This window comes from Numida meleagris, chromosome 4 (genome assembly GCF_002078875.1).
Source record: "Numida meleagris isolate 19003 breed g44 Domestic line chromosome 4, NumMel1.0, whole genome shotgun sequence".
Taxonomy (NCBI): domain Eukaryota; kingdom Metazoa; phylum Chordata; class Aves; order Galliformes; family Numididae; genus Numida; species Numida meleagris.
The window spans coordinates 30,576,725-30,602,210 of record NC_034412.1 but is presented as its reverse complement, the minus strand read 5'-3'; the positions used below and the strand labels follow the sequence as shown (position 1 = coordinate 30,602,210).

General features: G+C 37.9%; 1 long non-coding RNA gene across 4 annotated transcripts in view; it reads right to left on the bottom strand.

Annotated features, from left to right (window-relative positions):
• LOC110398640 overlaps positions 3,314-25,486 on the bottom strand; it is a 29,642-nt gene continuing 7,469 nt past the window's right edge. For 2 of the 4 annotated variants that reach the window (XR_002438510.1, XR_002438512.1), the window contains exons 4-8: positions 20,285-20,363; positions 6,699-6,795; positions 5,117-5,213; positions 4,498-4,660; positions 3,314-3,534 (exon numbers count right to left, since the gene is read on the bottom strand). This is a non-coding gene — a long non-coding RNA (uncharacterized LOC110398640). The remainder of the gene's footprint in view (positions 3,535-4,497; positions 4,661-5,116; positions 5,214-6,698; positions 6,796-20,284; positions 20,364-25,486) is intronic. The other 2 variants (XR_002438511.1, XR_002438513.1) reach the window with 2 other exon arrangements.

The window sequence follows — 25,486 nt, the reverse complement described above, 5'->3', positions numbered from 1 at the left end:
TTCACAGACCATTCCAAAAAGATTCCTACATTCACAGGTTCTAGCTTCAGTTACAGAGTGTACAGCACCCAGGAGTGGAACAGAAGATACACCATATGTGCCAAACACTTCAAAATGCAGCCAGTCAACTGCTGACGTGGGGAATGCTAGTCCATCGTTTCTGTGTACTTACTGGTAAGCAGACTTCCATACAAATAAGACTACTTAAAATCTAGGTCTTCAGCTTTGCAGTTCTCAAGAACTTGCAGCTCTGGCTAATTTCAGCTTCTCCTCTCATCACAAAGTTTTATCTGAGATTCCTGTAATCTGTAAGAACAGACCTGTAATTGCATAATTTAAGATCCCTAGTCTGGAAACTGCTGGTACCTCAGTTTAGGAAGATTACCAGAAACCTTTCATGTTTTAGAACAAGAAAACTGGAAATAATTTCTCCCAATTCTCATCTCCCCATCTTCCACAGAACACAACCTACTAGTTAAAATGTTCAGTTATTAGCAAGGATCACCGAAGATACAGATTATGGTATGCAGAAAGATTGCCAAGAATGCAACATCATAACATAAATACTTACTGAACAAAAACATCCATCCAAATCCTATAATCTTGATATTTCTGCCTGATGGCTGCCACCTAGGTGAACACATCAAGGACTGAAAATACATATTCTGTGAATCTAGAACTGTGCCATAACTGTTGGAAATATCCAAATAATTTATCAGGACGGTATCTCTGATAAAAGCAGATTTTCATTGCAATGGCGAGCATCCTGTAAAACAGGAGCACACCTATGGACACAGTATGACAGCTTTTGTACCTTGTTTCCCCCCCCTTGCCTAGCCCCTCCCCTGTTTCCCCATTGGCTGGGTACTCCAGGTTCACAATCTTATCGAAGGTTTACTTTTGTTAATTACATTCTGACACTTGTTAATTCATGTCCTATTTTCTGTCAGTCAGTCACCATCCTGCTGTTTCCAAGATGTCTTGGTACTCTTCTTATCAGGTTGATATGATGATTTTCTCCAAAGCTTCTTCCATTGTCTTCGAAGGACACTTCCTTTATTAAACAAAGAGCACCGTAGGGGGTTGGAGAGGTGCCAGGCCTTCCTCAATACCTTCTTCAGGCCCTCTCTAAGGCATGTCATGACTTGTCCTTTTAATTTGTGCAGGATATTCTTGCAATGTGTGTGACAAAGTACAACATATATTTTCATGCTGACTATACAGAAATTGTTACTAGCTAGATTTTGATAAAGGACCCAAATGGCAGCAGAGGCCATGAAATCAAGAAAATTCTGATCTTGTTCTAATACAGAATCAAAATTCGATTTCTACATAACACACATTTGTCCATGAGCTATGAGAAAACTGATAGCCATTTGTTCGTCTCCAAGGTACTGAAAGTTGTATTTGCTGCTCCATTTTCTTTTCTAACAAAAAAACAGGGCTTCTGATGATCTCTGTGCAGTATATCTGCAGGATTGTGCTGTTAGCTTTTTTTAAGCTTACTAGTTCAATAGGTTGGTCTTTACATGTGATGCTCCTGTTTGATCCTTCCCTTGTCTGTATGCCATGATTAATAGAGAACCTCATTTACTTGTGTTCATTCTTTCGTTTGCCAAGTGACAGGTTTATTGGCCACATTAATGATGCCACAGATTTTCTTAACAAATCAGTCATCTCGAGTGGCATTTAGAAAGGGCATTTTCTGCCTTGAATCAATAGCTCCTGTAGCTGCTGTAATATTTATTCTTACTTAGAGATATTACTCAGAATGTAAAAGCAATTGATTGTAGGCAGAAAATACACTTGCCAATTACAGATGGAGAGGGGAAGAATCTAAAGTGCCCTCCAGCTTAAGTAGTTCCAGCTGGTGACACACCAGTACTAATCAGCATATGTGTTTGAGAGTCACCAGAGCCTTCTCAAGCTAACGCCTGATTTTCCTCACAAGTTGAAACCCAGAGTGTGATTTATTCCAGTGGAAACATGAATTCAAATTTCCGGTGCTGGGTTTCTCAGAGATCTACTTTCACAGTGACCAAACCAGAATATCCCATCAATGAATTAAAGTGGTAAAAATGCAAGTTTGCTTCTTTTTATGCAAGCTGGAACAGATTTAAAGCATTATACTTAATTCTTTGGAATTAAGTTTAAGTAGGTGATAACCTGTATATTTGATTTTAACGGGTTGTGATTAATAAAGAATGGTATTACTAATTACAACAAAATATCAGCATATCTTTTGTTTGGTGCACAGCCAGAACATTTTCCAGTTCTACAGCCTGGCCTGATAGCCACAGCTTGGAAAGTGGAACAGGCACGTACTTACTTGCCTCACTTCATACTTTATGTTAGGCAATTACATCCAGTTCTCCATTGCAGATGGCTGCAAGGAATTATCCCAGATTTCAGTAGTACCTCTGGTCATACACTGTTTTTTCTCATGTTCCCCACCCATGCATAGGGTATACACCAAATGATAACAGTAAAGATGGAAGAAGAAGAAAATTTAAAGGTGAATTTCAACAAGCTTAACTGCAAACTTTGCAGTTAAGCAACAGCAAAATGGCCAGATCCCAGGAGATGCCAGTTTGAACAACTGCTTTCACAAATTATGATGTCTCACTTGTTCATATGAATATCAAAGAATTTTTGTACAAGCTGCTTTAAGGCTCAATTTTCACATGTACCTCAGTGAGATAAAAGTACAAGTTCCAGAGACACTGGACTGGAGCACATAACTCTGTCTTTCAGAAAGAATAAAAATGAGCTCTGGTTAGTACAAAATCAGTTTTGCTTGTTGTTTTCCATGCAGCTTTCAGAGATTAAGGGATTCTTCTGAGCAGATGCGGTCATTAGACCCTGCTGTTGATGGAATTCTAGATTCATGATTCAGAAATGATGCTTTCAACACATTTCTTCGATATTTGAAATTCAGATGCCAGTGTAAAAGCTATACAAAATGTGAACCTTTTGCCACTTGCTTACGCCAAATAAATCTTTTCATTAGAAAGAAGCTCTTATTTTCATGGGTATTTCAACAGAATGTGTATGTTAAATCACCTGTGTAGAATAATAAATATCATAATATCATAAATTAGATTTTTCTGTACTTAAAAATCCTAGTTACTTAAGGATCTGAAATAAATCACTTGATAAATTTTAGTACACTTTGCTACATTTTGGGACCAATAACCTAATTTCAAGCCTTTATATATGCACAATTTCCTTTTGAATTTCTATATATTACCAGTCTACACATATTGAGTCTGAATAACTGCTTTGGATTATTTTAATATCAGCAAAAACAATGTGAAATATATGGTTTTTATTCAGAGGTTTTATATAGAGTCATCAGAACAGGCAAAGCTTTCAGTCAGTGCTTCAATCAGCATCTTTACACTTGATCCAATTGAAGTTTTGCAGTTGAACAGTCACCATCCTTTCTGCTCATCCCAGTATAAAATATTCAATTAAATATTTGTTGTGGGTTTTATTCTGATGTGCTTTTGTTCTTCTGGCTCCCATCCAGACCTACAAGTGTAAGCAGAAATAGCAGTAATCAGCTGTTACTTGGAAATATGAATTATAAGCAATCTTTAAAGAATGCTCCCATCCAAAATTTCACCTTTTCTTGGAGTATTCACCTAAACTCAGATGATTTTGCACCAGATCATCAGAATCAAAATGTAAAGATCATTCTGAGGAACTGCACTTGTGTTGCTAGTCAGGATTTCTTCTGATACACCATTTACTCAACAGAATTTTCCGTGCTGTCATTGCCCTAAAGACTCCTTTCACGGTCTCAGTAACAGTGGAATCTGCAAAGGGGAGCTTCAGCCACTTGAAACTCATTAAAACATACTTGAGATTGACAATGAGTTGAAAACATCTGTCAGACTTGGCCAAGATTTCAGTCAAGTGTGATGTTGCTGTGTTACTTTGGTACATTGACTTAATAAATGACTCAACTGTCAATGCAAGGTAAGTTGAGTTCTAATTACTAGCCTGATCTTTTTTTTCTGAATTTGAAATTTACTTTCACTTAAAGGTTCACCATGTATCTGACAGATGCAATAAATCTCATTTGCTGAATCTATAAACTAAGGTAAGATGATATAGACTAGCTTTATAACTGGCTGTATTATGCATCAGCTAATGACTAACATGGTATACATATCAAGATCCTCCTATACAAAGTAACTTACGCTACTCCAAAGGGCCTAAGAATGATGAAAAAGTGACTACCCAATACTTTCAGCTTCATTTTCTTTTAACATCAACAAGTCCCAAACAACTATTAGCAAAAAGCTTCTAAGAACCTACTGTCACTTTTGAAAAATAATATCCAGAGAAACCTCTTAGTTAAATAAGCTATTTTTCAAAGAAGCTAAAGAAGTGTATACCTAACTGAAAGTCTGCCACAGTCAGAAATGAAAGGGCTGTTCTACTGTTTCAATTGGAATGGGAAAGAAGTAGCATATGATTAATTCTTACCTCCAGAAAGCTGAAGTTTTCTCTCAGATGTAAGCGAAGCAAATCTTATCTGGTGACGGATGGGCTTTGTTCTTTCTCTTCTCCTCATAATGATTTTGTCCTATTTTGTTTTCAGAATCTACTTCATCCAAAGGTATTACAGGGACTTCTTGAGCTCTCCTTTCTTGGAAAGGGTCACGTTAACATGATAGTTTGGAGAAAGTAATGATTTTACAGAAAGCAGGGCCCTCAATAAAATCAGAACCTTGGAGTCTAGAAAGCTGTCACAATTATTATCTACTTGATAGAAATCTCTTGTATGTGATGAATATACCACATAGTAAATCCATAGCTGCACAAAAGCCATGTCAACTGAACATTAGTATTAATATAAAGACCTATCATTCTGACGCATGGAGGAATCCAGTAGGAATTATTTTATGAAATCTTACTTACAATAAACAGATTTACTTGATTTGGAGAGTTTTCAGATATATACACATATATATTTAAAAAAAAAAAAAAAATTTTGTAAACATTGCTGTTCAAATGTAAAATAAAATACTAAATGTGCAAAGTAGCCAGACTTACTAACCATTCTGAGAGGCTTCTGCTGCTACTAAATCCAGTAAAGATTTACCTGAAACCACCAGAGCAGATGAAGGCAAATGAGAAGGGCTCTAAATATCCACCCATGCTGCACACAGGTATATGGGAACTCAAATTCAAAGCTTTATCTGTGGGTAGGAAAAATGAAGAGTTAACACATGGTTCTTGTTCTTTAAAAGTCAGTCTGTCATTCCTTCTTGCAAACACTGACAAGTTCAGATTGTGTGTGCAACAGAACTGTAGCTCCAAAGAATGCTTTCTTCATTTATTAAGTTATTTTTTCTTTGAAAATACCACTGCCATTTTCTGAAATGATTAATATTACTTGAGGAAAAGGAAAGAACAGGAAAGGAAAAGAAGGACAATTATCTATTACATTAAATTATTCCCCATCTAAATAAACATCATTTAGATTAATACAAAAAAAAAAAAAAAACTTAAGTTTGCCTTGTGAAATGTATATAGTCACAGAAAATCAGTTTTTTATTTTATAGTAGGTGGCCCCATTACATGTATGGGTCCGCTGTGAGAGGCTGGAATACCGTTTGCTGCTGCATTCTTACTTTATAAAATAAAGTTCTTTGTGCAGTCTTCAGCTGTCTCTCCTAGCAACCTTTCAATTCAAAGGAGCATCTCTACTTCCACTAAGATATTGTAATATGAATTTATGTCATATCAGACATATATTTTTGTACATAGATATTTTACATATACATACATAATTCATGTAATATGTCAGACATATACTTTGCAAGGGTATTGAACATTTTAAATCATCTTCTGAAATACACAATATTATTGCAATGACTTCTCTTTTTACTTAGGCTTAATGAACACAATAAATGTGTTCACAAGACCGACAAAGTAAGGTTCTCTGCCCTAGAAATTTTCACTTCTTTTTCTTTCTAAAGCAGACCAAAAAAAAAAAAACCACAGTGTTTTGTGCGGGCATCAAGGGTCAAGTTCAGGCTACAATAATAATAAGGTATTCTTAACCTTAGGGCTACTCACACTTCAGATAATCTTACTTTGAGCAAACTAAGAAATTGGAGGATTACAAAGAGAGTATGCTGCAAGCCAGTTCAGGTAAAGAAGAGAAAAATCTAATCTTAGAAAACTGTAACCATGTTCTCTGAGGCTTTTTAGTCTCCAGGATTTAATAATATCCATTGACAGCTTAGTCACTGAAGTCCTTGGTGGTGTACCAGGCACTTTAACAGTCATCCAGAGAATAAGTCCACTCCCGCCTTAATCCTGACACAATTCATACTTGCAAATTTATTTAAGAGAAGGCATGAATGAGGTTCATTCATTCACAAGTACAATCAGACCGAAACGCATGTGACAAGAAAATAGTCAGGTGTTATTCCTTATGAATCTGCTATACATACATCCATTTCAATCCCTTTTTAAAAGAGGGAGAGACAAGATGATTAAAGAAGCAACGTACATCTCAAGATTATGGTGAGGAAACACATCTTCATTACACAATGTTCTCTAGAAGCCCCTAAAAATCTGTATTGTTTTATGGTCTCTAACAACTTCTCATTCACTTCTCAAAAAATGCCACTTGAAAATATAGGTGAGGTCATAATTCCCAACTGATTTCCTACCTTTCTCAAACAAATAGAAGAGAACTGAGTCAGTTCTCTAGGAGAGAGTATTAATGGCTTCTGACGTGCTTGCTCTATTGCTCTGTATGCAGCATCTCTGCAGTAAAAAAAAAAAAGTGCAAAAAATTGATAGTTACTGTACTCTAGTTGTGCCTTTAGCATCATTTTGAATAAAGTTAGCATCACTACATAATTTTACATTATTTTTATTAAGTATCTATGGCAAGTACATTAATGTTCACTTAGCAGCAACATACGTACCAAAGCACAGTTGCAATAAAACAGAGTACCTTTTCGCAGTCAGCTAAAGACAAAATGCGAGTAAATTTTGCCTCACAATAAGAAGTCACACAAAAGATTCCTCAATTACATCCATACAGGATGAAACTCTCCTAGATGCATACAGTCCTCCTAGTCTAATAAGTATCAAGATTTAAGTGACACTATCTATGGAACATTTGTGTTTGCTCTAGAATGAATTTTAATTTAAGAAGTCACAAACACCATCACTTAAAAATTACCCTTCGTATTTGCTTTAGTCTCTAAAATATAAGATTTTTCTTTTAGAAATCAAAATCTTTCTGCACTTCTGCTTCAACACCTCTCACCACTGCCACTGTGTAACTAACATCTGTACAGGCAAAAGTAAATTTAGCAACTTGCGGAATTTCTAGGAATAATAGGAATATCACAGTATGAGTCAGTTAATCACTTTCAAGGCCAACATGAGCCCATTTTCATGGCTTTGCATTCCATTCAAGTTTGTCAATGTCAAGTCAGCCTTCCCTACAGACAACACGTCTTCAATTAGAGACGGAAAAAAAACAGTTTGCATGCAGTTCAAATCCTGCAAACTGGCAATCTTCTTATGAAAACCGCAAACAATTATTTCCATTCTCATGCAACAGTACTCCTGATTCCCCATCATTTCTCAGTTACATGAACTGATCATTAATTTCCAAGACAGGCGTTAGTGATTTGCCATTAAGTCTCTGCTCACAGGCACACATGCCCAAATAATACTCTACTCTTCTAAATTACTAATGTAACTCACAGATTCCCACTTCAACCTCATCAAGAAATGTTTTTCTTTTTTCATTTCCCCCCCTAAAACAATATAGACCATTTAGAGATGACAAGCTTTCTTATACTGACTCCAGATGAAATACAATATCATACAGCAATTCCAGAAACTCTGGAAAAGTCAGGTAGACAATATTGAAGGCATTCTGTGCCTTGTGGGGTGTATCATGACTGACCGGCAGAAAAGAGACCAGATAGGAAGTAGAGAAAGTGCAATGCTGTCTGCAGCACACCGGCTGACTACAGACAGTCCTGCGTGCTCCTACCCAGGTGGTATTAAGCATTTTCTCACACATGCTGCATTGATTTCTATTATCTAACATCTAAATAAATGTATTTTTGAGTGTTTGCTGTTAGAACTTTTCATTATTATTATTATTCAAAATGGTACATTTCTGTGAAACATTTTTATTTAGATGAAAGTATATTTTTCAGGAAAAAAAATGTGCCACAGAAAACATTATTGGTCAACTCTGGAACATAAATAAAGGAATCCTTTATCATTGAAAATGGATCTTACTTTTAAACAGAAATATCAACTTGCCTCAGAACAAGCGGAATTTCTTCAAGGGGGAACGCTTACAAAGAGCATAGGCCCATTTCCAGAACGTCATTCCCACGGGACATTTCCAGGTTACAGAGCAGATCAGGGACTACAGGAAAAGACAATAGCTCAGCTGGGCAAACACAGGTGGATCTAATATTTTTAAGTCCATGGATAGATTTATGACTCAAAATTACAGTCATGTTCTTTACATTCCTTACATTCATGTTACTTGCTCAAAAGGGACTTCTCTAAAGAAAATTAATTGAAAATTTGACCCCAACAGACCTGCAGTAATTATTAAGAGATTGATTCTTGTTTAAGGAACAATTTGGAGACAGGGGCTAATATGCAGTTCTAACTATGTTAATGATCTAATGATTTTTCTCTGAAAGTAGAGCATCCCTAAAACCATTGCTCAAGTACCATCATCAGCATGTTTACATCACAGCTATGTGTCATCCTACAGTCTTCTTTTTCTTTGAAGGCCAGAATGAACCACACACTTCCCTGTACTGTACTGTATGGTAGTGATATTTCTAGGAGGAGGCAATGAGTGGCTGCAGAAGTGGCCTATGCGAGAAGAGATGAGGGGCTGATCTGTGCTGGGCACAGCTAGCTCCAACAGACCCACTGCAGGACACAGCTGAGCTGAATCAGCCAAGCTGGTGGCACCCTTCAGAAAAAGTGTTTAAGAAAGGGCAAAAAGAAGGCTGAGGAAGCGGGGAGTAAAGAGTGAGAAACTGCAGTGGAAACTGTAAGATCAGTGAGCAAGGAGGGGGAGGTGGTGTTCCAAGAGCAAAGTAGAGATTGCCCTGCAGCCTGTGGAGAGGACCATGATGGAGCAGGGGAGAGGTGTGCGAGGGAAGAAGCTGAAGAGAAACCACTGTGTACTAATTGTATCCTCTCATTCACCTGAGCTGCTAAATGCTGCATAGAGGGATCGGGAGTAAAGAAATGAAGTTGAGTTGGAGGGGGGGAGGGAGAGAGAGTAAAGTCATTGTTTTAGTGTTTGTATTTTGCTACCATAATCTATTTTAATTGGCAGTATATTCGTTTTCTTCAAGTTGAGAATGTTTTGCCCATAACCTTCATTGTTGAGCAAAGTCTCTGTCTTTATCTCAACTCAGAGAGTAAAGTCATTGTTTTAGTGTTTGTATTTTGCTACCATAATCTATTTTAATTGGCAGTATATTCGTTTTCTTCAAGTTGAGAATGTTTTGCCCATAACCTTCATTGTTGAGCAAAGTCTCTGTCTTTATCTCAACCCACAGCTTTCTCACCCTTCTTTCTTTTCATTCTACTGAGGAGGCGGGCTGAGTGACTGGCTGATTTTGGCCCTTAGCCCGTCTTAACTCACTACAGTCACAGTGCATGAGATCAGATTTTTCCATAGATGACTAGAAACTTGCAGCCACATTGAACTTTCAAAATCCCACTAATAGCTCTGATTCCGCAGCTCTTTGTATCCAAGAAAAGACATAGGTTCATGCAAACCCTAAATGATTTTAATGCATCTGCCTGCAGATGCATTTTCCATACACAGAAGGCTGCATATCTTCTGTGAAGACTCTGTAAAGCCAGTGAAGCTCTACCAGAGCACAAGGCTCCACCAGCCTCAAGACAAGTGCAGGATGAGGATCATGAACTGCTCAAATGAACCTAAAGCCAATATAACTGTCTAAGGCCTATGAGCCAAAACAAGAAAATCTCTTAGCAATTAGCCTGCAACTATTTAGCTCTATGGCCATCAAAATACTAAAGAAAAATTGTTGCCAATATAGTCAGAGTTCTCTTAATTTCATGCACTATGACTTCAACAATTTCTTCATTTCTCATTTTATTTCTCTAAAAGTGGCTTCATTTAAAACAAGAGAAACCACATTTCATGCTCCTCAATTTCATTAAAGATATACAAAAACCCTTACTAAAAGAATACTCCCCTAATTAAACCATTGTAGCAGAAGGCATTATTGAAATGATGAATCTGAAAGCATTCTGACATGCTCTATATTCCCTTGCACATCATCCCTGTGGTATACAAATAATAAGAAACAAATTCCTCCCTCAAAAAAAAAAAAACACAACAGGTTTATAATCACATGGTGAAACATGAAACACTCAAGAGTAACACAAATTGGTATCTCACAGATTTTTCTCAAGTGTGTCAAGAAAGAAGGCCATTGATCACCTCTTCATCACTGCAAGGACATAATATCACACCCTCAGAAAATCTACGTCTCTTCTTGACAAGGAAGATATGATTATTACCCTCACTTAAAATTCATTTCATATGGGATGTAATATACATACCACAGGAAATGCATAAGAGAAATTCAACATCAGTCAATATGTGCTGCTTAATTAGCACTTGAATTGAAGCCTTGCTGAAAATAAGAAAAAGTTAAAATGTAGTATTATTCCCTCTCTCAGGAAGGAGTGAGAGACCAAGGCTTTAAGTGTCTTCTTTCCAGGAGCAAAATGAACAGCAAATACTGCTCTGAGTCTGACACTGGGAAACAGAACGAGCTGGGGTTTTATTTCACTTTTGAAGAGCATGAAATTAGCACTATGTTAAAATGTTGACTCATAGCAAACCCAATTTTGTGATCAATTATATAACTGCTCCAAATTCCAACAGTATTTTAAGATTTCTTGGTTATGGGACAAATACATATATATCAAGACTTTGTTTCCACATAGGTGAGAAAACATTCCTGGAGATAGCTTGAGCCAAAGAAGCTTACATTTATTCAAAAATTATTTCATAGTTTATAAGGATAATTATTACCCCTTTAGCATTCAAATGCTGTACAGACAATCACAATTTGTTGGTTGTTGCATCAAATGACGTTGACAAAATATTTCAGTTAAATTCCTCATTGGTGAAGATCTCTTTCATTGTCTCCTCTTCAGGTTAGACTGCAAAAGAGCTTGAGAAGAAGAAATGTTGAAAGTTTCCTGCTTTCGTGTAGATCTGTCCAAGGAATGAAGATTGCCAAAATCTTTCTAACACTGATGCTTTACAAACACTCCTGACATCTTTGGCTTTCCATGTTCTCTGCCTCCTCCCTCAAAGATCTGTTACATCAGCATCCTATAGGTACACTTACAACTACAGGGTGTGAAAAAGAAATAGACACTGGGAAAGCAAATGAATATTCTGAGTCCTGGCAAACCGTGTTCAGCCCATAATATATTGTGTTTTCATGTGGCTTGCAACACCCTAAGACTTTCTTCTAGCTCCAAGATGACAGAGAAATGATATCAAGACATTATCTCATTGCCACAGGTTTGTTTTTTTTTCATTCCAGAAGCAACTTCAAAAGCCTATTGAGCTATTCTTTTACCTATACAAATGATGAGTGAAAGAGATACTAATTCTCTCCATTTTTCAATTCCTATTGACCTTGTCACATTAGCCCAATGCCTAACAAAAGATTCAGAAAATTATTTCCAATGTCAAACACTATTTTTACTAGGTGAAAAGCATAAGTTAACAGATTCCAAGGAAGTCAAGAAATAAAATTTATTTTATAGCATGAATGAAAATAATAATATCTTCCATCCAGAAGAACAGATGAATTAGTAAGCCTTGCCTCACTAAAACCTCTCTATCAAGACCCATTAAATGTCAATTCACTTGTTTTAAATTCACTTTTGTTACTCTCCTTACAATCCACTGGAAATGCTGGAATACTAGGAATATACAGCAAACATATGTTTGTAGCTCTGACAGTACTATCAACAGCGATCAAAGCAGTGAAGAGTACAAATGCATTACTGACCCATTATTGGGAGGCTTTAATCTTTTCTCATAAATCACTTCTCTCCAGCTACCTGATCATTTGGGTTTCAGAACAAAATGCATGCTTTTTGAAAGCTTCTGACTGATCTGAACAGCTCACAAGTAGGACCATGAGGAGTCTCAAATTGCTGTCCTGTTTCATATTCAGAAAGATTAGGTTGCTTAAAATGAACCATGACATCATCTCATGAAAAAAGATTTCATGTTTTTAAAGAACCTTACTGTTGCAGAGAAGAACTACAATTAATCTACATTTTTTGTAACATATAGACAAAAATGTATTGAAAATATATTTTTAAAGTATTTGGTGAACTAATACATTAAAAACTAACAGTTTAAAATCTTTCAATATATATTTTACTTTTCTCACTTGCTTACTCTATGTAAAACAGTGGAGTGCACAGTATACAAAGTGGCGAGTGAGTGGGTTCCCTAAAACATAACACACTGGGAAACTAGTCTAACATACTTTGCCAATTCTGCTTGAAGCTGTTTCTATCAACAACAAAGAAAAGAAGGTATCATTGATTTCTATGGATGCTGGCTCAGATGCAAAGACAGTACACACAAACAAAGCTTTAGGGACTGTTTTTGATCACTCCATTTTTTTTTCTACTGTTGCTCATTTCTGCATTTCCTTATTTTGCTGAAATACAGAGCAGCTGTTCTCACTAGCTTACCAATTCAATGCCATGAAGAAAAACGTTGCACCTGAATTTTTTTTTTTTTTTTTTAAGTAGAATAGCAAAGATCTTATCTCATTCAAAGGAGAACAAAATAAAAGTCCAAAAAAGTCAGGGAGGGGAGAAAATCTACTATGCTGATCGTGTGAGAATGTTTCTCCCTGCACATGTAACTACAGACATAATCTGCTGGAACATCTTGCTCTCCAATATGTGACCAACAGAGAAGATACCATAGCGAAATGACTCACATTCTAAGGAGTGATCCCCAAAATTCTTTTAGTGTCATTACAGCGACAAGCATGAAATAGCCTCAGTAGAGCTGGTGTTTATCATATAGAAGACATGCATGGATATTTTTTGCCACATGCAAACAGAGACTGACCCTTGCACTGAGCTACATAGCACAATGAGATCAGCTGTACATACAGTACAACTGACAGGGACATGTTCAGTGGACACGCTCAGTTTTTCTGGACATTCACAACTCCAAATATTCTGAACACTTGCTTTGTAATTCAACAAAATCTCTGGGAAAATAAGTGGATATAGGCAGAGAAACATGAATATCAGAGTCAAAGATAAGCAGAGCACAACTCCACACATTACATAGCTCTGCACGTGCTATAAAACCTGCCCAAAATCCTGGGCGAGAGCTTTGCTACCACAGACACACTACCAAAGTAGCTGTACATGCTACAAGTCCCTGCATGAGTAGCAGAGAGACCCTTCAGCAAGAATCAGTCTGCGGAAAACACTACACTGACACATCTACCATGTTTTTAAGAGAAGTGGCTCATTTTTGAGCAAATTGTGCAATGCAAATATACCCACAGCCTCTGAGCTCTCTAGTTAGATTGAGTGTCACCACAATATGGTTGCTGCTATGACAAAAGTCTACCTATATCCTTAAAGCAGGATATACTCTGTAGCTGGGGAACAGGAACTCCACATTTGATCCTCACTCCCTTTGTAACTCAAGGAAACAAATTAAGCACAGTGCCTGGGTGTATACTGCTCCTGAGCCTAACTGCTGTGCTTTTCAAGCCAAAAGGACAGATTGCTGGCTGTGCGTAGGTGGGGGCAGGCAATTAGTGCACTACACACACATCTATGGCTAGAAAAATCTTTGTCTCTCTGACACAGCAGCAAATAACAGAGCATGACTTCTATGCCCAGCACTTTTTTTTCTACTTTTCCCTGCTGTCAGAGACAGTGAAATGAGGCAAGGGATGACAGCTATCTGATAAGTCACTACTTATCTGAAAGTCAAGTGCCACACACAGCTAGTTGGCGGTACAGTTTCCCCCACACATTAAGGACCCATTCAAAATCCCAAATAATAATTTACCTCACAAGAGTTTGCTCATTATGTGCTTTCCCTGGCCCTTGTGCTCTTGTAAAACCCTCTTTGAGTAGGTAGGCATGAAATAATCTCCTGCTGCCTGTAGCACTGGCCTTTTTTTCTTTTCATGTGACTGCAAACAGAAACTCCTTATTCAAAAAGGAAAAGGTTATTAAACTCAGCAGAGTTATTTTTAAAAAAAGATAGAAATGAACTGTGACTGCAATCTTAAGTGTGAGTCTTGCCTGGAAAGCTGTTTGACTTACAAAAGGCAAGTGGAAAGCACAGATTCAAGTCTGGCCATTTTCATGTATAGTCACCATTAAACTTACAAGACAGTAATCTGCTATCCCATTTTGCTATGGATGGTCCTTGAATTTTGGCTTTCTTTTAGTTTTATTAAAGCTACCTTCAAGCTTTATGCTCTCCTGACATGAATCTGCCTTTTCCAAACAAGGCACACATCTCAAAAGTATTCTGATATCATTTGTACTTCGGTGCATTCCCTCACTGATGTCAATGACTGACATGAGGAACACGAAGGCCATGATGGCACTGGAGTCGCGTCTGATTAAATCTTTATAACGGTACCAGGTCACCTGCACAACAGCACCACAGTCATGACATAAAAAGTCAGCAGTAGGTAAGCTAGTGAATCAACACCACATTTCTCCAAAGGCCAAGCATCAGCTTAACTTCTTGTTTTAACCCAGATGATGAATGACAGTAAGAATGAAACTTGTTCTTCGTCTCTCTCATCTCCTTGTTTGTTTAATGGCTGGACAGCCCAGCTACAACATTTCTTTTATATAAAGCTCATTATGAGCATTCCTGACCTGAAACTTTTATGCAAATATCTGCCTGGTGCATAAATAGCTGCAACAGTTTTCCAGTGACTGCAATGACTGCACTATGTCTTGAAAGAGCACAGTCTGAGGCTGGCCAAAATGACTATTAGCACCAGTCACACTTGACTGAAAATAAAACAGATAAACTGTATTAAAGCATCTTATTGGTAACCATCAAGAAATGAAATGAGCTAATTACTATTTCCTTTCTTTTCCCAGTGATCTGCATCCCTGGATGAACGCTATATAAACCAGAAAGGTTTTTGCGGCCATCCTTTAGAAATTGACCTTTAGCTCTCCCCATTTCATTTGCCCTAAGTGTTAATTGACTTTGAAAAAGCAGTATATTATCCTTTTAGAAAAAAAAAAAAGTCTGATTTGTGCCTGCCAACATCTTACAGCATCAAAGCCTTGTTAAATCATAGCGTAGTATGGCTGGAAATGAGTCTCCAGAAGAAATGGAAAGAGGGTGGGGGAAGGAAGCAGCTCTGTCATTGAAAGAACTTCACTGCCATCTAGAGAGAAACTGTTTTAGTTCTGTGAAGGGAGGATCAGGTTGTTAGTCAAAATATTTCCATTCTGATGCTGTTTAGGAGGAAGGTAGAGGCTTAGTTCAGGTTCACTGCATCTGTACATGTTTTAAACCAACTTTGTTGCAATTTGCACTAAAAAATAATATATCCTGGAATACAATTTACCATGAATTCTAAAGAAACCCTGGGAGAGAGCTTTAAAGGTCCACTCATAGGCTTTTCTACGATGAGGTATGATATGTGTACAGTTTTGTTTCTCAGAAGGTCTTTGAAGAGGTAGGTGCTGTATCTTTGCAGAGGGAGCTTCAGTCACAAACAATTTACATTTTGACAGATATACTCTGCTCCCAGCAGCTGCCTTTATGATATTGCTTGTCAGTTATAAACAACCCATGTGCTATTTCAGACTATGATTTTTTTCTTTCAAATATATAAAATTGTCTTCTCTGAGTGTTTGATATGCAGCAGCCCCACAGAAACTAAGTCAGACAGGGAACAGGAGGCACCCATGAAATGCGTTAGCAGCCTACTTTAATCTGACCCATTTCATTTAGTCTGCTTCTGTCCAAAGCTCAACTGAGCTCCATTTAACAGATGTGTTGGGTCAGCTGCTATGAAAACCAGAGCAGCATTTCTCGCCACCAGCACCTAACCCGGTTACATTCTCAAGACAGCTGTCACACGGGTATATGGCTAACTGCATTTGGAACCAAATAAATTAATTTGTAGCTCAGGGTACAGTCAGCACACAGTGAAACTGTGTCATTAATGCACCTCAAATGAGAGAGTTCATTACTGCTGTCTCACAAAAAAAACTCACTGTGAATTGTGGTCCTCTTGGTCTCCACCACCATTATTTGCTTGCTAATTAACATGTATTGTGGGACTTGCAACAGCTGACAGTAGTCCACAGGTTCCCTGTCTATTGACTCACTGAAAATTTCAAAATCAAAACCCATTTGAGGCTTAAGAATTGTTGGTTAGTAATAATCTAGCAGCAACTACTAAATGTTCTCTGGGTGTTTTCCATATTGATTGTCTTATTGCAGCACAATATGCATTTGCTTCCTTAGTGTAATCCTGTTGAGCTTGAGTATCTTGAGGTCTAAAAGGATAGTATTTTATGACTACCTTCTTAGCTAGCTAGTGTGGTACTCCATGATAGTGCGAGGTATTTGCCCACTGTGGCAGTAGTAGTGAAATAATACTGCACAGAAAAAAATGACAGTGATTATATTGTAACTAAGAATATGTAAAACATGTTGCATTATAAAATTATAAAAGGCAGTGTCTGAATTATTTATGTTCTATCCTGACTAAGAATGGGACCTCAAAACCAGAAATCAAACCTAGAAAAAAACATTCTTAATTTGAAATAATACTGAAATCAGAGGCTTTTAATTCCATACTGCCCTGCATTCTTTGGCATTTGCCCTAACTGGATACTAAATTAGACCATTCTGGACACTCATTTTTTTGGGCATGGGTGGCTACTCAAGTTGAAAGCAATGAAGAATCAAGCCCACAGAACCTATTACACAAACCGTAAGGTTCACTAAGCCAAGAACTGGTCTCACTGTGGTGACTGGCTGTCTTCTCATTCCTATTAGAGGCAACAATTACAAGTTCCTGGATGGAAGAACATAGTAATTTTGAGTGATGGTCTTATGAGGGCACAGAGTGGCCACTTTAATGGAGTATTAGGAAACACCGAATACAGAAGAATGAAGTGGGTGACTGACTAGATAGATTCCCCAGTCCAAACGCCTTGTAAAATGCAGAAGGCAATTCTTCCATCCATTACAACCAACAGATTTGTCAGGAGGGAAAGCCCCAATGCACCTTTAAAACCCAATTTGTCGTTTTTGCTGACAAACACAATTAAGCTGTGCAATTCAGGGAAGAGAACAGTAGACATAACAATAGTTATTGTGAAAGGACAAAGATTTAAACATGGCTAGACCACGTACTTTGTTGTTACCCTGCTTCTTACCTTGCCAAGAGACCTTGAAAACAGTGCTGAAATAATGACAAAGCAGGAGAGCTCACCTTGCAACACTTAAGCATTAAAACTGAATTGGATAACTGTCAAAAACCAGACAGTTGTAGATACAGTAGTGCTTCTGGTGAAGTAGAAGCATAGACTTTTCTTTTCTTTAAAGGCAAATAAATACAGCTCATAATACTTGCAGCATGCAGATCAGCCCTTCGCCCACTATATTTTAAGAAGTTTTTGTAGGCACTATTGCCAACAAACAGTACTGTTAACGTCAGGCACAAGTACATGAACTTGAAATAGGAAGGAAAGATAATATCCATATCATAGAAATGAAAGGATAGCATCTCTTTTGTGTCTGGAATTTATTGTAGAGTCAAAGGGCACTGAAGAAATTCTCTTTGATTTGTACATGCCACTGGAGATAATAGGATGGGCCTCATGAAGATGTGAATCTCTCAGCTTTTTTTGAAGGCTCACTTACAATGTATTATTTTTCAAGGGATATAAATAAAACTCCTTTGAAGGTACTTACTTGCAGTATAACTATAATCAATTTACTTCACATCTTGATGCTTCCATCCCCTTTCTCGTACTTACTGAGTCTTCATATTTCTAAGGGTAGACTGTCCCTCACTACTTCTTTGGTGAAATGACTATTACAATGAAACCTAGTGTCCACTTCGAAGGTAACTGTCATGTCACTGTCCAGGCCTTGTTCAAAGTGAAATCCCCTAGAATACTTTCATTGCCTCCTCTTTTCACAAGCTCTTTCCTCACAGGTACACTGACTGATGAATATCATTCCATATGTAGGTTGCTGCATAATCTTCTCATTAAACGCCACCTAAAGCATATTACAACTGGTACTGATGCAGAGTAAATGACAATTTATGGCTTTGTATTCTAAGACATGTTTATTTTTATACTGATTGCAACAATTCTGGAGAATAGCCTAGGTCTGTCCCAAAGAAAGCAAAAGCAGAAATCTAATGTTGTCCAGTTTGTTTCAGCAGCCAACATTAGGACAGCCTGTTAATTATTAGCAGACAACAGTTACCCTTCTAGCACAAACGTCAGGGACTCATCCTCTCAGTTTGGGACGTATTGAGGCTGATCATGATGGAAGATCATGTGTGCATGTAATCATGATATCTGATATCTAAGTCACAAAAAACTTATTCAGAGATAGTAAATATCATCATGGCAGGGCATTAATGTCATTCATCACTTAAGCAGCCTGATCCAGGTGCTAATCAGGCATAAATCACTGTAACACCACTGAGACCAGTCAAGCTTCACCAATTTTCACCAGCTAAAAAGCTGTCCTGTAATATTATGATCTACAGAAGAGCCTTACAGCACAGAAAAGAAATGAGCAAAGAGGCGGCAGATTTGAGTGTTTCAGAGCTCTTCTGCTGTTTGTAAGTAACCTCCTCCTCCCTAAATTTGTTCACTTTTTAAAGAGTTTACACAACTTTTTGGTCAGACTGTTTCAGACCAGATTGGAACCTATGTTCCACTGCTAATGAAGAACACTGCAAGGTACCTTGCAAACTGTCTCATATTCTCTTTATACGTGAAGCTATAGGAGGTGAGCTGCTTGAGTGGGTAACAAACTAGCTCGCAAACTAGAGCTAGAAGGTACTTAACGACAAGAAGCAGTTCTGAATGAAAGGAGTTGACTTGGGGAATACTGTAACGTTAGTATTGATTTTGTTTACTTTACAAACCTGAAAGAAGAAAAATGCAGTAAAGTGATGAAATGTGCTGATGATACAAAATGGGTGAATCAACAAATGCACAATAGGAAAGCAATAAAATTCACAGCAACTTGGCTAGACTATAATCATGGGCAGATAAGTGGCTTATGCAATTCAATTTGGAAAAAAGTAAGATAATGAATCTTTGGACAAAGTAGCAAGAAAAGAGAGCGCTATCTTCAATGGACAGGGGCAACTGCTGAAAAGGTTTTCATTTTAACATTTCAATGCAGAAGGAAAAGGCATGCAGTAAACACGGATTCCTCTAAAAGAGCTCACTCTGCAGGCTTCCCCCCCTCCCCCACCACCCACTAGTTGCTGCTGTATGGCAGGAAAAAAAAAAGCAAAAGAAAAAAAAGCAGTCACTAACCAGAAGACGGAATTAAAGAGACTATGTGAAATTCTTTAACTTTTGGCCAATTGACTCTTTCTGAATTAAAGAAAAAAAAAAAGAAACAATGCTTAAGCACATAGAAATTAAAGGAGATCATTCTAATACTGATTTAGATTAGGTATTATGAAAGTGACATTTATAATATGAATATCACTCTGGTTAATAAAATGAAATAAGAAGTAGGATGTGAAGCAGACAAGGAGAAATACAAATAGGCTAAGACAAAATATGTACTTCTGAAGACAGAAATAGAGCGTACATTTGGAAAGCAGTGTGGAAGATTAACCACATCGTTCTCAGGCACCTTATAGAAGTAAAAATCCCAGCATACTACTGTGAAACACCTAAGCATACTGTTAAAGGGAAAAAGACAAAAGAAAAAGAAGGGGGCGGAGGGAGGGGCTGCAGGGAAACATAAAACACCTTGACATCTGAGACAGGATGTAAAATACTAGAGCTGCCAGGCTTATCCCATTAACTTACCTACTGCTGAGGGTTCCCAAAGCACTGGTAAGACCACTGAGACTCCAAATCTTCAGCAACATGCCAGTAACCATAAGAAACCATTATTGTTTAGTATTTTACTTACCAGTAGCGTCATTCAGATGCCAATAGACTGGTTTCTGGCTTCTGTTTAACTGTCCTCTGTCCCTGGGTGAAAACCTGTTCTAAGGAAATGATAGGAAGTACTAAGAAACATCACTAAGCAAAACAAAAGTAGTGAGAGTTAGAAAGTCCCTTTATTTCACAATATCTCCTCAGGTAGAATATTTACCTGCACTGTGCAATTCAAACCAGGATTTCAAGTACCGCAGGCTTGACAGAAAGGGAAGATTTGAATTCACCTCTCCCATGTTACAGGTGGATATTCTACGTGACTTCTTCCATTAAATTCAGTAATGGAAAAAAGGAAAACCAGCAATAACAGAAGCAAACTGAATTCCTGAAGACCAAAAGAGCCCACACTTCCATGGTCAGCAAACCAGTCCACTTCACACTAAAAGTATCCACAAAATATAATGAATATCTGAATGTTTTTCCTCTATTATACATGTCTCTGTCACTGGAAAAGGCAGCACACAAGACCAGATCCTGCAAGCTCAACAAATGAGCAGTAAAACCTATTTTCAATAAGTAACAAATTACAAAGTCCAGTATTGCTCCAAACAGAGAAACATCTAGGGAAGAAAGATCTACTGCAAGCTTAGGTCTGCTCTGGTTAGATTCTGGAGAAAGGAACAGCATTTTGTCCTTCAGTTATGATGAGGTCAAATGCACACAATTTGCATGCAAACAAAAGTCCTGTTTTACCTCCAACCATGCTAAGTCCATCTGGAACAAAGAGACAGTCTGAGGTCTTTCTATTTAATATCTAAGCAGTATCAGTAGTGCATGTCTTTTACTAAGCCGTTACAGTCAAACTGATCCTACAGCCCGCAGTCCTGTTGTATGATCTCCAGTATCACCTGGACATGAAACTGACCGATCCAACCAGTGGAACGTGACCAGCCATGTTACTAGGAAAGCAAAATTCTGCTCATTGGTAAATGCTACACTTGCAGCTGAATCTGTTATAATTTGAATCACTGCTACTAAAAAAATAAATGTAATCATAGAAACAATCAACAGATCTGACAACAGAGAGAGAAAATCATATCAAGAATCATAAGGTCCCTCCCCCAGAGGGTCCTCTGGGGATCATCAAGTCCAACCTCCCTGCTAAAGCAGGTTCCCTAGAGCAGGCTGCACGGGAAAGCGTCCAGGAGGGTTTTGAACATCTCCAGAGAAGGAGACTCCACAGCCTCTCTGGGCAGCCTGTTCCAGTGCTCTGTCACCCTCACAGTAAAAAAGTTTTTCCTCATGTTCATATGAATTTCCTGTGTTCCAGTTCTTGCGCCCTTTGCCCCTTGTCCTGCTGCGGGACATTACCGAAAAGAGCCTGGCCCCACTTGACACCAGCCCTTTAGATATTTATAAACCTTGAGAAATCCCTTTTCAGTCTTCTCCAGGCTGAACAGCCTCAGGTCTCCCAGCCTTTCCCCATAAATAGGCTGCTCCAGGCCCTTTATCATTTTTGTGGCCCTCCATCTCCTTCCAGGAGATCCCTGTCTTTTTTGAACTGGGGAGCTCAGAATTGGACACAGTATTCCAGATGTGATCTTGCCAGAACAGAGTATAGGGGGAGGCCACACCCTTTTTAATTTATCCCAAGATAACTTTGACCTTCTTGGCTGCAAGGGCGCACAATACAAGAGGAAAGACTACAAACTCTTGCAGACAGGACACAGAATCAGATCTAGTGGTGATCTGCTTGTCCTCACAGTAACCACACGATTTTCTATTAATACCTAACAAGAAAAGCGTTGTTTATGTATCTTTTAATTATAGATGGTTTTTTCAGCATGCAAAAAGTCACAGCAGTGAAAGCCAACAGAAGAAAAGCCATCAGCCAGTCAAATTATATGGTTTTCAATGCCACGGTTATATGTTATCACTTTTTTTTTAAATTTTATTTTTTAGCTATATGCTCCTTCTGCATGTTCCTAACATGTACAGCATATCCCAGCCTCTCATCTGATCTACCATCAGATTAGAAATGGTTACATGTTTTACACTCCTATATCACTATGGGCCAATATTCATAAATATGGCAAGAAACATGCTTCAGGAAGTAAATACCAGTTTCAGACCTTTGTGAAATCTCTCACCTAAAAGATTACTCAAATGATTACATCTCATGTTTGTTTCAAACAAAACATAAAGGTAAAGGAAGGCACTACACACACACACACACACACACACACACACACGAGAGAGAGAGAGAGAGAGAATGTCACTTTTTAAAAAATTTTATATTTTCTGGTTAATTACACTACTGCTAGAGGGTGAATACTATTCACCTGCAATCCTTGTAAAATAAGAAGCAAACCTCATAGTTCTTAATTTGACAGCTGGTCATTTCTTCGTATCTGATAAAGGATCCTTGGGAGGGGACAGCTTTTAGAACTGTGTATATTCCTGTAGGAGGCAACATTACAGCAGGGCTTCAAGGAGGGAACCTGATCCTTTTTTTCATAATCTGGCAGCTAAAAGAAAGAGCTCCAGTACTTGCAAATATGCCTGTAGTTAATGAGTGCATGTGCAGCTCTGAAGGGTTACAGATCTCCACATAAAACTCTGACCTAAAGCTAACACGCAATTTAGAATCAAATTATAGGGGTGACAAAAATGTGTAAATAATTCATAAGAATTTTAATTGACATTTCTTTTCTGTGGCAACAAGCCCATTAGCATTATGGGTGATTACTTGTTTTTTTAATCACTCTTTGTGTTACACTTGCGCATTATATAAACTACCCAATCCCAATATGCTAGAACAAATTAATGACTAATTCTACAGTAGTACTCACAGTCGCACAAGCAGTCAGTAAAGGCAACTTACCGGTGAGAACGTATTACACCACACCTTAATCCTGATTCAAATTAAGCCAACACTTTATACTCTATGAAGCCCAGCTGGTTTCTACACCACTAATTACAGGGTTAGATATTGTTTAATTCAGGGGCAGCTGATCCTAGCACTGTTTGAGATAAGACTGGTGTCACAGCAAGAGTGAAGGAACAGTACAGATCAGTACGTTTATACATATTCTCACCCACTCCCAGACTTTTTATAACAGCACTTTACTAGTGTTATTAAGCCTACTCTAAGATTCATCCTGCGGAGGTATTATAACCCATCAATCTCTTTCTCTTAGTCTATGTTCAGCTTTTTTTTCACTTTAAGCAAACCCAGTGGTGGTAGCTTAATGCGATCTAAAAGTTCAACATTAAAGCATTTTGGGGAGAGGGAAAGCCATACAAGCCATAAAACCTTGGCCTTGGGATCAGATTATAAGTAAGTCTATGCACTAGTCACTGAGGTTGGCCACCTCATTTCAGGAGTAGCACAACTGAGTAAATTAATTTACCCTCAAAGTGTATAAATGCCTGTCACCAACTTTGTGAAGTCATGTTCAGAAAGAATGGTAAGTGTTATTAGAAAAAGGTTAAGGATATTTTTTATTTTTTTTTCCCCCAAATGCAATCATGTGCGTTGATGGATTTCAAGTTCTTTCTGAAAACCCTTGTCAAGGCTCTATTTCCTTCCACTGTTCTGCACAAGTCTGCCCTGGGAAAAGCTGGTGAAGATGACAGCCCAGGAGATTCTGGATAATTATTCTGCTCAGACGTAGCTTTCAGCATCCCCAGAGTTCCCAAACGTTCTCTCTTGTCAGGAAAAGTCATATCACTAACAAGACAAGGTCTATACTGCTGTATTAGAAGATGTTCTTAAGGTGAATATTATGTATGCACCAACAGAAGTAGCATGAGAAGCTTTTATGGGAACACATAAATAATAAACAAGAGCCAAAATAAAATGAACAGCAAGCTTAGAGATAAGAATCTTCTTTATGACAACTCTAATTATGCTGGCTGCAATGAGAGAGAAAGGAGATTTTTCTATAAAATAACACCAATTATCATGAATAAAGTTCCCTACATCCAATGTGATTAAAGTACCCAGACCAGTTCTACTTGTTGATTTACAAGCAATGCCCCAATCCTGCAGTCATGTGTAAGACTGCAGGTAACTAAATCCCCAAGTAGCTCTAACCGCTAGAAAACAATTCACATGCCTAAAGTTGTGCATGTGCGTAAGCATTTGCAAGAGTGGGACCTAAATTACAAATTACATTCCTCACGCCTCCGTGATCAAGCATGGCAGCTGTTCTACCTTCATACATCAACATAACATAGCCACTGAGACAAGGGAATGTCTGACCTTACGATACCACCGGGAGAACTGCAGGTAGGCTGATTAAAACTACTCAGATGGAAGGAGTCTTAAAATATGAAGTATATAAATTATATAGTTCTGCCAGTGCTATGGGGACAGACTACACAGCAACTTCCATAGACCTACACTCATTCCGCATTACCACGTTTCAGGGATAAAGTTTGAACTGCGGTATCACACAGAAAAGAAGGCAAAGGGCAAAACTTCTCTTGGTAAAGAAAAGACAGCAAAATCATCAGAAGAACCAAGCTAAAAGCATTTCTCTTACTTGCAATATTAATTGCATTAAACTATAATTTTAAAACCGGACCACTAATAGACTCGAAGTACTGGACTGCCATCTGCTGGCACTACCAGATAATGAATGTACAGCAACATTATTATTTTTAGGGAGTTCCTGCAGGACTTGGCTCTTGGCATATTTGCTCGTGGTACAGAGCCAAAATAACTGCAATGATCTGCACCACCGAGACACATGCTGCCCGCAGCAACCGTTCTAAATGCATCAAGAAATACCGAGATTTGGATGATTTCTGACATGTACATGATGGACCAACAGAAGTCCACAGAGGAAACCAGAAGAAAAGGGAAAATGTAGAAACTAAACAAAAGTTTGCTCATATCACCAAAATTGGAAGGCAGTTCAACCCCAGGGAGTATCCAATGAAACTAAGACAAACTAAAAGAAAGGAAAACTAAGGAAACTGAATGAAACTAAGGCAAAACAGAAATTTATCAGCCTGAAGACTATTCCTTACTGAGGAAAATGAGTATCTTTTGATGTAAGTTTATGCTATGTATTTCCACACCATACAACTCCATGCAAGAAACTGAATGGGGCCTTCAACTCACTGCCTTTTCTGAAGCTAAGGATAACATCCAGTATATGCTAGCAACATAATGTAAATTCATAAGCTACTTTGATTCCAAAAAAATTCATACCAAAAAAAA